Source organism: Eucyclogobius newberryi, unplaced genomic scaffold (assembly GCF_026437365.1).
Source record: "Eucyclogobius newberryi isolate DKJ021-1_F unplaced genomic scaffold, fEucNew1.0.hap1 SCAF_29, whole genome shotgun sequence".
Taxonomy (NCBI): Eukaryota; Metazoa; Chordata; class Actinopteri; order Gobiiformes; family Gobiidae; genus Eucyclogobius; species Eucyclogobius newberryi.
In genome coordinates, this window is record NW_027315934.1 from 641,943 (window position 1) to 654,726 (window position 12,784).

Here is a 12,784-nt window from a genome sequence, read left to right on the forward strand (position 1 = left end):
GTAAAAACCGAAATAGTACACTATGCCTGAAAAGACTCTGTCGTTTTTCTGCAATAGTACACTATACCCGAGGGACTCTGTCGTTTTTCCGGGCCGTAGTATGAAGTTGTGAGCAAAAGGGGTGAAAATGGGTTAAAATGTGAAAAAACACCAAAATGAGCAAAATGAAATAATCCCCCATCATCAGTGCACTGTTTGCCCCCAGAAAAGCACTCCCCTGGGGCCTGGAGGTGATCTGACCATCAGAGTATAGCACCATATGCCCCTGAGGGACTTAGAGTAAAAACCGAAATAGTACACTATACCTGAAAAGACTCTGTCATTTTTCGGCAATAGTACACTATACCCGAGGGACTCTGTCGTTTTTCGGCAATAGTACACTATACCCGAGGGACTCTGTCGTTTTTCGGCAATAGTACACTATACCCGAGGGACTCTGTCGTTTTTCCGGGCCGTAGTATGAAGTTGTGAGCAAAAGGGGTGAAAATGGGTTAAAATGTGAAAAAACACCAAAATGAGCAAAATGAAATAATCCCCCATCATCAGTGCACAGTTTGCCCCCAGAAAAGCACTCCCCTGGTGCCTGGAGGTGATCTGACCACCAGAATATAGTACCATATACCCCTGCTGGTCTTAGAAAAAAAACCGAGCTTCCAGCCAATAGTACACTATACCCGAGGGACTCTGTCGTTTTTCGGCAATAGTACACTATACCCGAGGGACTCTGTCGTTTTTCGGCAATAGTACACTATACCCGAGGGACTCTGTCGTTTTTCGGCAATAGTACACTATACCCGAGGGACTCTGTCGTTTTTCGGCAATAGTACACTATACCCGAGGGACTCTGTCGTTTTTCGGCAATAGTACACTATACCCGAGGGACTCTGTCGTTTTTCCGGGCCGTAGTATGAAGTTGTGAGCAAAAGGGGTGAAAATGGGTTAAAATGTGAAAAAACACCAAAATGAGCAAAATTAAATAATCCCCCATCATCAGTGCACTGTTTGCCCCCAGAAAAGCACTCCAATGGGGCCTGGAGGTGATCTGACCATCAGAGTATAGCACCATATGCCCCTGAGGGACTTAGAGTAAAAACCGAAATAGTACACTATGCCTGAAAAGACTCTGTCGTTTTTCTGCAATAGTACACTATACCCGAGGGACTCTGTCGTTTTTCCGGGCCGTAGTATGAAGTTGTGAGCAAAAGGGGTGAAAATGGGTTAAAATGTGAAAAAACACCAAAATGAGCAAAATGAAATAATCCCCCATCATCAGTGCACTGTTTGCCCCCAGAAAAGCACTCCCCTGGGGCCTGGAGGTGATCTGACCATCAGAGTATAGCACCATATGCCCCTGAGGGACTTAGAGTAAAAACCGAAATAGTACACTATACCTGAAAAGACTCTGTCATTTTTCGGCAATAGTACACTATACCCGAGCGACTCTGTCGTTTTTCCGGGCCGTAGTATGAAGTTGTGAGCAAATGGGGTGAAAATGGGTTAAAATGTGAAAAAACACCAAAATGAGCAAAATGAAATAATCCCCCATCATCAGTGCACTGTTTGCCCCCAGAAAAGCACTCCCCTGGGGCCTGGAGGTGATCTGACCATCATAGTATAGCACCATATGCCCCTGAGGGACTTAGAGTAAAAACCGAAATAGTACACTATACCTGAAAAGACTCTGTCATTTTTCGGCAATAGTACACTATATACCGTTGGACTTAGTCGTTTTTTGGGCTCGTGGGAATAAGCGTTCAGCTCAAAATTCCCGGGCTAAATCACGCTGCTCCCGAGAAATTCTTACGCTGCTCTCACGCGGAATGTGCAAAATGGTAATGCTGGGAGGGAGGGGCGGGCGGTTTTTGAGAATGACGTTTTTCGCAATCGAAACAGGTACATTTCCTGGTTGTGCGGATACCGGGCAAGGAGCTCGTTTGACGGGCACACGAGAACCGCGATCGATGGGCCCCGTTCTGGTTTTATCCAGCTTCCAAGGCTCCTTCACAGCCGTAATGTCAAGTCATGGTTCGGAGGTGCGGAGGTGAGCGTCGGATCACGGAGCCTCTGAATGGAGCCCCGCGCTCCGCGCTCCTCCGGGCTCTAAGTGCCGCTCAGACCCGGCATGAGAGGGTCTATTTTCGGCTTGATTTTACCAGACTCCCGGGCACTTCCAGAAGCTTCCTGTTTGCTCTGATTGCTCGGGGCAGAGCACGGTGTCACGCTGACCACGGGCTGTACGCGGAGGTGACCCGCTCCGTGATCTTAGCGCCGCCCAGACCCAGGGCCATCCACCCCGCATACGGCCAGACTTTGCCCGGCCAGGGAGCACCTTCTGCGGGTCGGAGGCTCCGGGTCGGAGCCCCTGGAGCCTGGAGCCCTCACCGGGCCCCGAACTCGGCTGCCGGAGGCAGTGCAGTGCCTCATGGATAAAAGGCACCCAGCCGTCCAACTCGCGTGAGGCGGAGCAGGGATCATCCGTGAATCAACCATGAAAATGGTACAAATCATGGTTCTATGTATACCAGACAAGGAGCTTGGTCTATTGGCACTCAAGACCCGCCATCGTAGGGCCCCGTTCTGGTTTTATCCAGCTTCGAAGGCTCCTGCGCACTGCAGGTTTGTTTACATTTTGCGGCTGTGGTTTGCTCCGGCTAACCTCACGCCGGACACGTTGGAAGCGAGGCCGAGACAGAGGTCCCACCAGGCGCGGGGCTTCAGTCTGACTGGCTTCCCCCGCGCCTGGCCCCTTGTCTCCGGAGATGGGACCGTCACTCACCCCCGCACTGAAGGACGCGCGGCTTGAAGGATGATGGCTGCGCTTAGCCCCTGTGCCAGGGGCTCTGAGCCAGTCCCCTTCAGCTTCAACGCGTCCGGTGGGAACACAGTCCGGGTCCATTGTCACTCACCCCTGCGCAGAAGGACGCGCGGCTTGGAGGATGATGGCTGCGCTTAGCCCCTGGCACAGGGGCTCTGCACCAGTCCCCTTCAGCCTCAACGCGTCCGGTGGAACAACAGTCCAGGCCCTCTGTCACTCACCCCCGCACTGAAGGACGCGCGGCTTGAAGGATGATGGCTGTGCTTAGCCCCTGTGCCAGGGGCTCTGAGCCAGTCCCCTTCAGCCTCAACGCGTCCGGTGGGAACACAGTCCGGGTCCACTGTCACTCACCCCTGCGCAGAAGGACGCGCGACTTGGAGGATGATGGCTGCGCTTAGCCCCTGGCACAGGGGCTCTGCACCAGTCCCCTTCAGCCTCAACGCGTCCGGTGGAACAACAGTCCAGGCCCACTGTCACTCACCCCCGCACTGAAGGACGCGCGGCTTGGAGGATGATGGCTGCGCTTAGCCCCTGTGCCAGGGGCTCTGAGCCAGTCCCCTTCAGCCTCAACGCGTCCGGTGGGAACACAGTCCGGGTCCATTGTCACTCACCCCTGCGCAGAAGGACGCGCGGCTTGGAGGATGATGGCTGCGCTTAGCCCCTGGCACAGGGGCTCTGCACCAGTCCCCTTCAGCCTCAACGCGTCCGGTGGAACAACAGTCCAGGCCCTCTGTCACTCACCCCCGCACTGAAGGACGCGCGGCTTGAAGGATGATGGCTGTGCTTAGCCCCTGTGCCAGGGGCTCTGAGCCAGTCCCCTTCAGCCTCAACGCGTCCGGTGGGAACACAGTCCGGGTCCACTGTCACTCACCCCTGCGCAGAAGGACGCGCGGCTTGGAGGATGATGGCTGCGCTTAGCCCCTGGCACAGGGGCTCTGCACCAGTCCCCTTCAGCCTCAACGCGTCCGGTGGAACAACAGTCCAGGCCCACTGTCACTCACCCCCGCACTGAAGGACGCGCGGCTTGGAGGATGATGGCTGCGCTTAGCCCCTGTTACAGGGGCTCTGCGCCAGTCTCCTTCAGCCTCAACGCGTCCGACGGAACCACAGTCCGAGCCCATTGTCACTCACCCCCGCGCAGCAGGAGGCGCGGCTTGAAGGATGATGGCTGCGCTTAGCCCCTGGGCCCAAGGGCTCTGCGCCAGTCCCCTTCAGCCTCAACGTGTCCGATGGCTCTGCGCGGGGCGGGGGGCAGGGCCGGCGCATATTTTTGGTCCGACTCCGGTCCCTTCCTCGTCTCTGAGTTTGTCAAATGCAGCGCCTGTCCAGGGCTCACTTTGCTATCAACTGGCTGGTCACCGCCATCGTAGGGCCCCGTTCTGGTTTCATCCAGCTTCGAAGGCTCCTGCGCACTGCGGGGTTGTTGGCATTTGTGGTCCTGATTTGCGCTGGCTCACCCTTACGCTGGACACAGCGCCAGATGATATATTTGGTCCGACTCCGGTCCCTTCCTCGTCTCTGAGTTTGTCAAATGCAGCGCCTGTCCAGGGCTCACTTTGCTATCAACTGGCTGGTCACCGCCATCGTAGGGCCCCGTTCTGGTTTCATCCAGCTTCGAAGGCTCCTGCGCACTGCGGGGTTGTTGGCATTTGTGGTCCTGATTTGCGCTGGCTCACCCTTACGCTGGACACAGCGCCAGATGATATATTTGGTCCGACTCCGGTCCCTTCCTCGTCTCTGAGTTTGTCAAATGCAGCGCCTGTCCAGGGCTCACTTTGCTATCAACTGGCTGGTCACTGCCATCGTAGGGCCCCGTTCTGGTTTCATCCAGCTTCGAAGGCTCCTGCGCACTGCGGGGTTGTTGGCATTTGTGGTCCAGAGCCCCGGCTCTAAATTAAACCTGTTACCCTAGTAGGCCGGCCTCCGGGTCCCCCTCTCTTCTTCGGTTATGGAGTACATTGGGCGCGGGGGCAGCCAGTGGAGGGCAAGGGCCCTGCCTCCAAGTGTGGTGTAGGGGACAGGGGAGCCAGGGCCTTGGGGTCCTGGTGCTTTTTATCTTTTAAAGTGGCTCAGAGTACCAAGGGCACGGACTTCCAGGGGGCTGCACCAAGGGTGTGTAGCTCGTGTTGGGGTGCTTAAGTGTGGGTACCCAGGGACGAAAGGTGGGCCGGGGCCGGCGCGAGCCTCTGTGGTGAGTGCTGGGCCGTTCCCTTGGTACTCCAGTCGGAGTACCAAGGGCACGGACTTCCATGGTATAGTACCAAGGGCACGGACCTCCAGGGGGCTGAAACAAGGGTGTGTAGCCCGTGTGGGGGTGCTTAAGTGTGGGTCCCCGGGTTCGAAGGGAGGGCCTGGTCCCCGGTGGTCATCCCCGGAGTCCCAGAGCCTGAAACCCGGGGAAGAGTGGCCCGTCCCCAGACTGAGTTTGGGGGAATGCGGGGTGGCTCTGGAGGGGCTCCAGGGGTTCCAGGGGGTGCTCGGCGGAGGCCATGCCCAGCCAGAGTGGCCCTTCCCCGGGCAGAATCTGGGGAGAGTGGGGAGTGGCTCTGGAGGTGCTCCGGGGGCTCCAGGGGTTCCAGGGGGTGCTCAGTGGGGGCCATGCCCAGCCAGAGTTGCCCTTCCCCGGGGTGAGTCTGGAGGAGTGGGGGGTGGCTCTGGAGGTGCTCCGGGGGCTCCAGGGGGTGCTCAGTGGAGGCCATGCCCAGCCAGAGTGTCCCTTCCCCGGGCAGAGTCTGGAGGAGTGGGGGGTGGCTCTGGAGGTGCTCCGGGGGCTCCAGGGGGTGCTCGGCGGAGGCCATGCCCAGCCAGAGTGGCCCTTCCCCGGGCATAGTCTGGGGAGAGTGGGGGGTGGCTCTGGAGGTGCTCCGGGGGCTCCAGGGGGTGCTCAGTGGAGGCCATGCCCAGCCAGAGTGTCCCTTCCCCGGGCAGAGTCTGGAGGAGTGGGGGGTGGCTCTGGAGGTGCTCCGGGGGCTCCAGGGGGTGCTCGGCGGAGGCCATGCCCAGCCAGAGTGGCCCTTCCCCGGGCATAGTCTGGGGAGAGTGGGGGGTGGCTCTGGAGGTGCTCCGGGGGCTCCAGGGGGTGCTCAGTGGAGGCCATGCCCAGCCAGAGTGTCCCTTCCCCGGGCAGAGTCTGGAGGAGTGGGGGGTGGCTCTGGAGGTGCTCCGGGGGCTCCAGGGGTTCCAGGGGGTGCTCAGCGGAGGCCATGCCCAGCCAGAGTGGCCCTTCCCCGGGGTGAGTCTGGGGAGAGTGGGGGGTGGCTCTGGAGGTGCTCCGGGGGCTCCAGGGGGTGCTCAGCGGAGGCCATGCCCAGCCAGAGTGGCCCTTCCCCGGGCATAGTCTGGGGAGAGTGGGGGATGGCTCTGGAGGTGCTCTGGGGGCTCCAGAGGGTGCTCAGTGGAGGCCATGCCCAGCCAGAGTGTCCCTTCCCCGGGCAGAGTCTGGAGGAGTGGGGGGTGGCTCTGGAGGTGCTCCGGGGGCTCCAGGGGGTGCTCGGCGGAGGCCATGCCCAGCCAGAGTGGCCCTTCCCCGGGCATAGTCTGGGGAGAGTGGGGGGTGGCTCTGGAGGTGCTCCGGGGGCTCCAGGGGGTGCTCAGTGGAGGCCATGCCCAGCCAGAGTGTCCCTTCCCCGGGCAGAGTCTGGAGGAGTGGGGGGTGGCTCTGGAGGTGCTCCGGGGGCTCCAGGGGTTCCAGGGGGTGCTCAGTGGGGGCCATGCCCAGCCAGAGTGGCCCTTCCCCGGGCAAAGTCTGGTCGTGTGCGGGGTGGATGATCCCTGCTCCGCCTCACGCGAGTTCGAGACCGGCTGGGTGCCCTTTTATCCATGAGGCACTGCACTGCCTCCGGCAGCCGAGTTCGGGGCCCGGTGAGGGCTCCAGGCTCCAGGGGCTCCGACCCGGAGCCTCCGACCCGCAGAAGGTGCTCCCTGGCCGGGCAAAGTCTGGCCGTGTGCGGGGTGGATGATCCCTGCTCCGCCTCACGCGAGTTCGAGACCGGCTGGGTGCCCTTTTATCCATGAGGCACTGCACTGCCTCCGGCAGCCGAGTTCGGGGCCCGGTGAGGGCTCCAGGCTCCAGGGGCTCCGACCCGGAGCCTCCGACCCGCAGAAGGTGCTCCCTGGCCGGGCAAAGTCTGGCCGTGTGCGGGTGGATGATCCCTGCTCCGCCTCACGCGAGTTCGAGACCGGCTGGGTGCCCTTTTATCCATGAGGCACTGCACTTCCTCCGGCAGCCGAGTTCGGGGCCCGGTGAGGGCTCCAGGCTCCAGGGGCTCCGACCCGGAGCCTCCGACCCGCAGAAGGTGCTCCCTGGCCGGGCAAAGTCTGGCCGTGTGCGGGGTGGATGATCCCTGCTCCGCCTCACGCGAGTTCGAGACCGGCTGGGTGCCCTTTTATCCATGAGGCACTGCACTGCCTCCGGCAGCCGAGTTCGGGGCCCGGTGAGGGCTCCAGGCTCCAGGGGCTCCGACCCGGAACCTCCGACCCGCAGAAGGTGCTCCCTGGCCGGGCAAAGTCTGGCCGTGTGCGGGGTGGATGATCCCTGCTCCGCCTCACGCGAGTTCGAGACCGGCTGGGTGCCCTTTTATCCATGAGGCACTGCACTGCCTCCGGCAGCCGAGTTCGGGGCCCGGTGAGGGCTCCAGGCTCCAGGGGCTCCGACCCGGAGCCTCCGACCCGCAGAAGGTGCTCCCTGGCCGGGCAAAGTCTGGCCGTGTGCGGGGTGGATGATCCCTGCTCCGCCTCACGCGAGTTCGAGACCGGCTGGGTGCCCTTTTATCCAAGAATCAACTGGAGTGTGGAGCTTCTACGGGCCTCCAGGGGCACTGCCGACCCAGAGCTGTGCCCCGGCTTCAGTTCTCTGTATCTCAGGAAGTTTTTTATTTATACATTTATTTCATCCATAATCTCTGGCGCCTAAACGGTTAAAGCTGCGCCCAAATGCGTGATATTTTTCTATGCCTCACTGGACACCAATTAAAGGTTTTTACACTTGTTTTCACAACATGTCCTGTGCGTAATGTGGATACAAGTCTTCCAAGAGCAGGATATTCCCATACCGGGAGTTGAACCCGGGCCACCTGGGTGAGAACCAGGAATCCTAACCGCTAGACCATATGGGAAGGATTACAAACCAACTGATTGAATTATAAAGTAGACCTCAGTGATGTTTGAGAGTTGAGGAACAGTCCAAACAGTGCATATTTGGGGAATCAGCTTGTTAGCAAGCATTTTTAATCCAATCTAAAAGTGTTTGATTCTGCATGTAATTGAAAGAAGCCCATTCTAAATGGAAAAAGTCTCGTGATTTGTATGTTGCTTGTCGTTCAGCCAATAAGACCATGGACCTGAAATCCACAATACGGGATTTTGGAGGCTATTGTCCTGTGCATTATAATTATGGGGTTTTGTACACCTAATAGACTCAAATTGCTTCAAAATGTGTAACCATAGTCCTTTTTTGACCTACATCTTGTTGGTTCAGCATGAGTATGCAATTTTACTAGGTGGTGATTGCTGGACCATTATCTTAAAGACAAGAGAGTTACTTAAACATAGCGTTGACTTTGATTACTTGTGAAGTAACATAGTCTTGAAAGAGTTCCTTCTCAGCTATTTTTTCCCCCAAAAAAGAAATGACAATGTAGGATGGATTAAATAAAATACTGCTCAATTAAATGGAAGGTGGAACTGGGAGCTCGCGCTGAAACTCAGCTTCAATCATCTATATCGGCATCAGTTGAGAATAAACCTACACTTTGCTGACTAGCTTGGTTAATCCTGATTAGAAAAAACATCAGTGCAAACAAACACATTCTAGCAGAGGATGGTTTCGATCCATCGACCTCTGGGTTATGGGCCCAGCACGCTTCCGCTGCGCCACTCTGCTGAGTGCTCTCCTTCGATGGGACTTGAACGTAAAATACCTGGTTTAGGGGGCCAGTGCATTATACCTACGGGGCTATATAGATCTAAATGACTCAAATTGCTTCAAAATGTGTTATCTAGATTCAAAGGTAATGCAGAACTGGGATCTTGCACAGAAGCACTGAGCTCTACCACTGAACTACATCCCCATCTACTGCCTGTCATGATTTTTTTCCAAGCAAGGTTTGGAGACAACACCTTTCCCTTTGTGCCATGAACAGACTACTGAATGGCGCTGCAGGGGACTGAACCCAGGATTTCCTACATGCCCTTGATCTGAAAGAAATGCTGAGAAATGAAACATGCTGGTTTATAAAATGGAACGAAAGCTTGAAAGTTGTGCTCCCAAACAGACGTTGCTGACAGGATTCAATTCCAGTTGACAGAAATCCTAACCACTAGAGCATATGGGAAATGTAAGAATCAAGTGTAAAAGATTGAAGTGTAACATAAGCCTCATGGATGTTGGAGAGGTTAAGGAACAGTGCTCAGTTGGGGCACCAGCTTTTAAGCAAGCATTTTTACTATCTAAAAGTGCTTGGTTCTGCATGTAATGGAAAGAAGCCCACTCTACGTGCAACAAATCTCGTGATTTGTATTTTGCTTTTGCTAAATAGAAGTATTTCTTGATATTGAATACAGTTCATTTTGCTCTCAAATTTGAGATATTGTTTTGTTTCAAACAAAGCATTTGACTGAGTGCATGAAAACATTTTGGGTAAGAAGCACTATCTGGCCATTCTGAGTTTGTGTTGGATCCCCACTAGATATTCTGGCCGAGTGGTCTAAGGAGCTAGATTTAGGTTTGTGTCCCTGTGAAGGGATGCATTCAAATCCAACCACTGTTAGACTGCATGGAAAGGCTAAAGGTCGATTACTAGATATTAAAGCTGCGCCCAAATGCGTGATATTTTTCTATGCCTCGCTGGACACCAATTAAAGGTTTTTACACTTGTTTTCACAACATGTCCTGTGCGTAATGTGGATACAAGTCTTCCAAGAGCAGGATATTCCCATACCGGGAGTTGAACCCGGGCCACCTGGGTGAGAACCAGGAATCCTAACCGCTAGACCATATGGGAAGGATTACAAACCAACTGATTGAATTATAAAGTAGACCTCAGTGATGTTTGAGAGTTGAGGAACAGTCCAAACAGTGCATATTTGGGGAATCAGCTTGTTAGCAAGCATTTTTAATCCAATCTAAAAGTGTTTGATTCTGCATGTAATTGAAAGAAGCCCATTCTAAATGGAAAAAGTCTCGTGATTTGTATGTTGCTTGTCGTTCAGCCAATAAGACCATGGACCTGAAATCCACAATACGGGATTTTGGAGGCTATTGTCCTGTGCATTATAATTATGGGGTTTTGTACACCTAATAGACTCAAATTGCTTCAAAATGTGTAACCATAGTCCTTTTTTGACCTACATCTTGTTGGTTCAGCATGAGTATGCAATTTTACTAGGTGCTGATTGCTGGACCATTATCTTAAAGACAAGAGAGTTACTTAAACATAGCGTTGACTTTGATTACTTGTGAAGTAACATAGTCTTGAAAGAGTTCCTTCTCAGCTATTTTTTCCCCCAAAAAAGAAATGACAATGTAGGATGGATTAAATAAAATACTGCTCAATTAAATGGAAGGTGGAACTGGGAGCTCGCGCTGAAACTCAGCTTCAATCATCTATATCGGCATCAGTTGAGAATAAACCTACACTTTGCTGACTAGCTTGGTTAATCCTGATTAGAAAAAACATCAGTGCAAATAAACACATTCTAGCAGAGGATGGTTTCGATCCATCGACCTCTGGGTTATGGGCCCAGCACGCTTCCGCTGCGCCACTCTGCTGAGTGCTCTCCTTCGATGGGACTTGAACGTAAAATACCTGGTTTAGGGGGCCAGTGCATTATACCTACGGGGCTATATAGATCTAAATGACTCAAATTGCTTCAAAATGTGTTATCTAGATTCAAAGGTAATGCAGAACTGGGATCTTGCACAGAAGCACTGAGCTCTACCACTGAACTACATCCCCATCTACTGCCTGTCATGATTTTTTTCCAAGCAAGGTTTGGAGACAACACCTTTCCCTTTGTGCCATGAACAGACTACTGAATGGCGCTGCAGGGGACTGAACCCAGGATTTCCTACATGCCCTTGATCTGAAAGAAATGCTGAGAAATGAAACATGCTGGTTTATAAAATGGAACAAAAGCTTGAAAGTTGTGCTCCCAAACAGACGTTGCTGACAGGATTCAATTCCAGTTGACAGAAATCCTAACCACTAGAGCATATGGGAAATGTAAGAATCAAGTGTAAAAGATTGAAGTGTAACATAAGCCTCATGGATGTTGGAGAGGTTAAGGAACAGTGCTCAGTTGGGGCACCAGCTTTTAAGCAAGCATTTTTACTATCTAAAAGTGCTTGGTTCTGCATGTAATGGAAAGAAGCCCACTCTACGTGCAACAAATCTCGTGATTTGTATTTTGCTTTTGCTAAATATAAGTATTTCTTGATATTGAATACAGTTCATTTTGCTCTCAAATTTGAGATATTGTTTTGTTTCAAACAAAGCATTTGACTGAGTGCATGAAAACATTTTGGGTAAGAAGCACTATCTGGCCATTCTGAGTTTGTGTTGGATCCCTACTAGATATTCTGGCCGAGTGGTCTAAGGAGCTAGATTTAGGTTCGTGTCCCTGTGAAGGGATGCATTCAAATCCAACCACTGTTAGACTGCATGGAAAAGCTAAAGGTCGATTACTAGATATTAAAGCTGCGCCCAAATGCGTGACATTTTTCTATGCCTCGCTGGACACCAATTAAAGGTTTTTACACTTGTTTTCACAACATGTCCTGTGCGTAATGTGGATACAAGTCTTCCAAGAGCAGAATATTCCAATACCGGGAGTTGAACCCGGGCCACCTGGGTGAGAACCAGGAATCCTAACCGCTAGACCATATGGAAAGGATTACAAAGCAAATGATTGAAGTATAAAGTAGACCTCAGTGATGTTTGAGAGTTGAGAAACAGTCCAAACAGTGCATATTTGGGGAATCAGCTTGTTAGCAAGCATTTTTAATCCAGTCTAAAAGTGTTTGATTCTGCATGTAATTGAAAGAAGCCCATTCTAAACGGAAAAAGTCTCGTGATTTGTATGTTGCTTGTCGTTCAGCCAATAAGACCATGGACCTGAAATCCACAATACGGGATTTTGGAGGCTATTGTCCTGTGCATTATAATTATGGGGTTTTGTACACCTAATAGACTCAAATTGCTTCAAAATGTGTAACCATAGTCCTTTTTTGACCTACATCTTGTTGGTTCAGCATGAGTATGCAATTTTACTAGGTGCTGATTGCTGGACCATTATCTTAAAGACAAGAGAGTTACTTAAACATAGCGTTGACTTTGATTACTTGTGAAGTAACATAGTCTTGAAAGAGTTCCTTCTCAGCTATTTTTCCCCCCAAAAAAGAAATGACAATGTAGGATGGATTAAATAAAAGTGCTGCTCGATTAAATGGAAGGTGGAACTGGGAGCTCGCGCTGAAACTCAGCTTCCATCATCTATATCGGCATCAGTTGAGAATAAACCTACACTTTGCTGACTAGCTTGGTTAATCCTGATTAGAAAAGCCATCAGTGCAAAGTAACACATTCTAGCAGAGGATGGTTTCGATCCATCGACCTCTGGGTTATGGGCCCAGCACGCTTCCGCTGCGCCACTCTGCTGAGTGCTCTCCTTCGATGGGACTTGAACATAAAATACCTGGTTTAGGGGGCCAGTGCATTATACCTACGGGGCTATATACATCTAAATGACTCAAATTGCTTCAAAATGTGTTATCTAGATTCAAAGGTAATGCAGAACTGGGATCTTGCACAGAAGCACTGTGCTCTACCACTGAGCTACATCCCCATCTACTGCCTGTCATGATTTTTTTCCAAGCAAGGTTTGGAGACAACACCTTTCCCTTTGTGCCATGAACAGACTACTGAATGGCGCTGCAGGGGACTGAACCCAGGATTTCCTACATGCCCTTGA

General features: G+C 52.7%; 3 non-coding genes across 3 annotated transcripts; all 3 read right to left on the bottom strand.

Annotated features, from left to right (window-relative positions):
- Window positions 1-7,857: 7,857 nt before the first annotated feature.
- Window positions 7,858-7,929, bottom strand: trnae-cuc (transfer RNA glutamic acid (anticodon CUC)). Its single transcript has one exon. It is a non-coding gene; the product is annotated as a tRNA-Glu (tRNA).
- Window positions 7,930-9,744: 1,815 nt separating this feature from the next.
- On the bottom strand, window positions 9,745-9,816 carry trnae-cuc (transfer RNA glutamic acid (anticodon CUC)). Its single transcript has one exon. It is a non-coding gene; the product is annotated as a tRNA-Glu (tRNA).
- A 1,814-nt stretch (window positions 9,817-11,630) lies between these two features.
- On the bottom strand, window positions 11,631-11,703 carry trnae-cuc (transfer RNA glutamic acid (anticodon CUC)). The gene has a single exon. It is a non-coding gene; the product is annotated as a tRNA-Glu (tRNA).
- Between the last annotated feature and the right edge of the window lie 1,081 nt (window positions 11,704-12,784).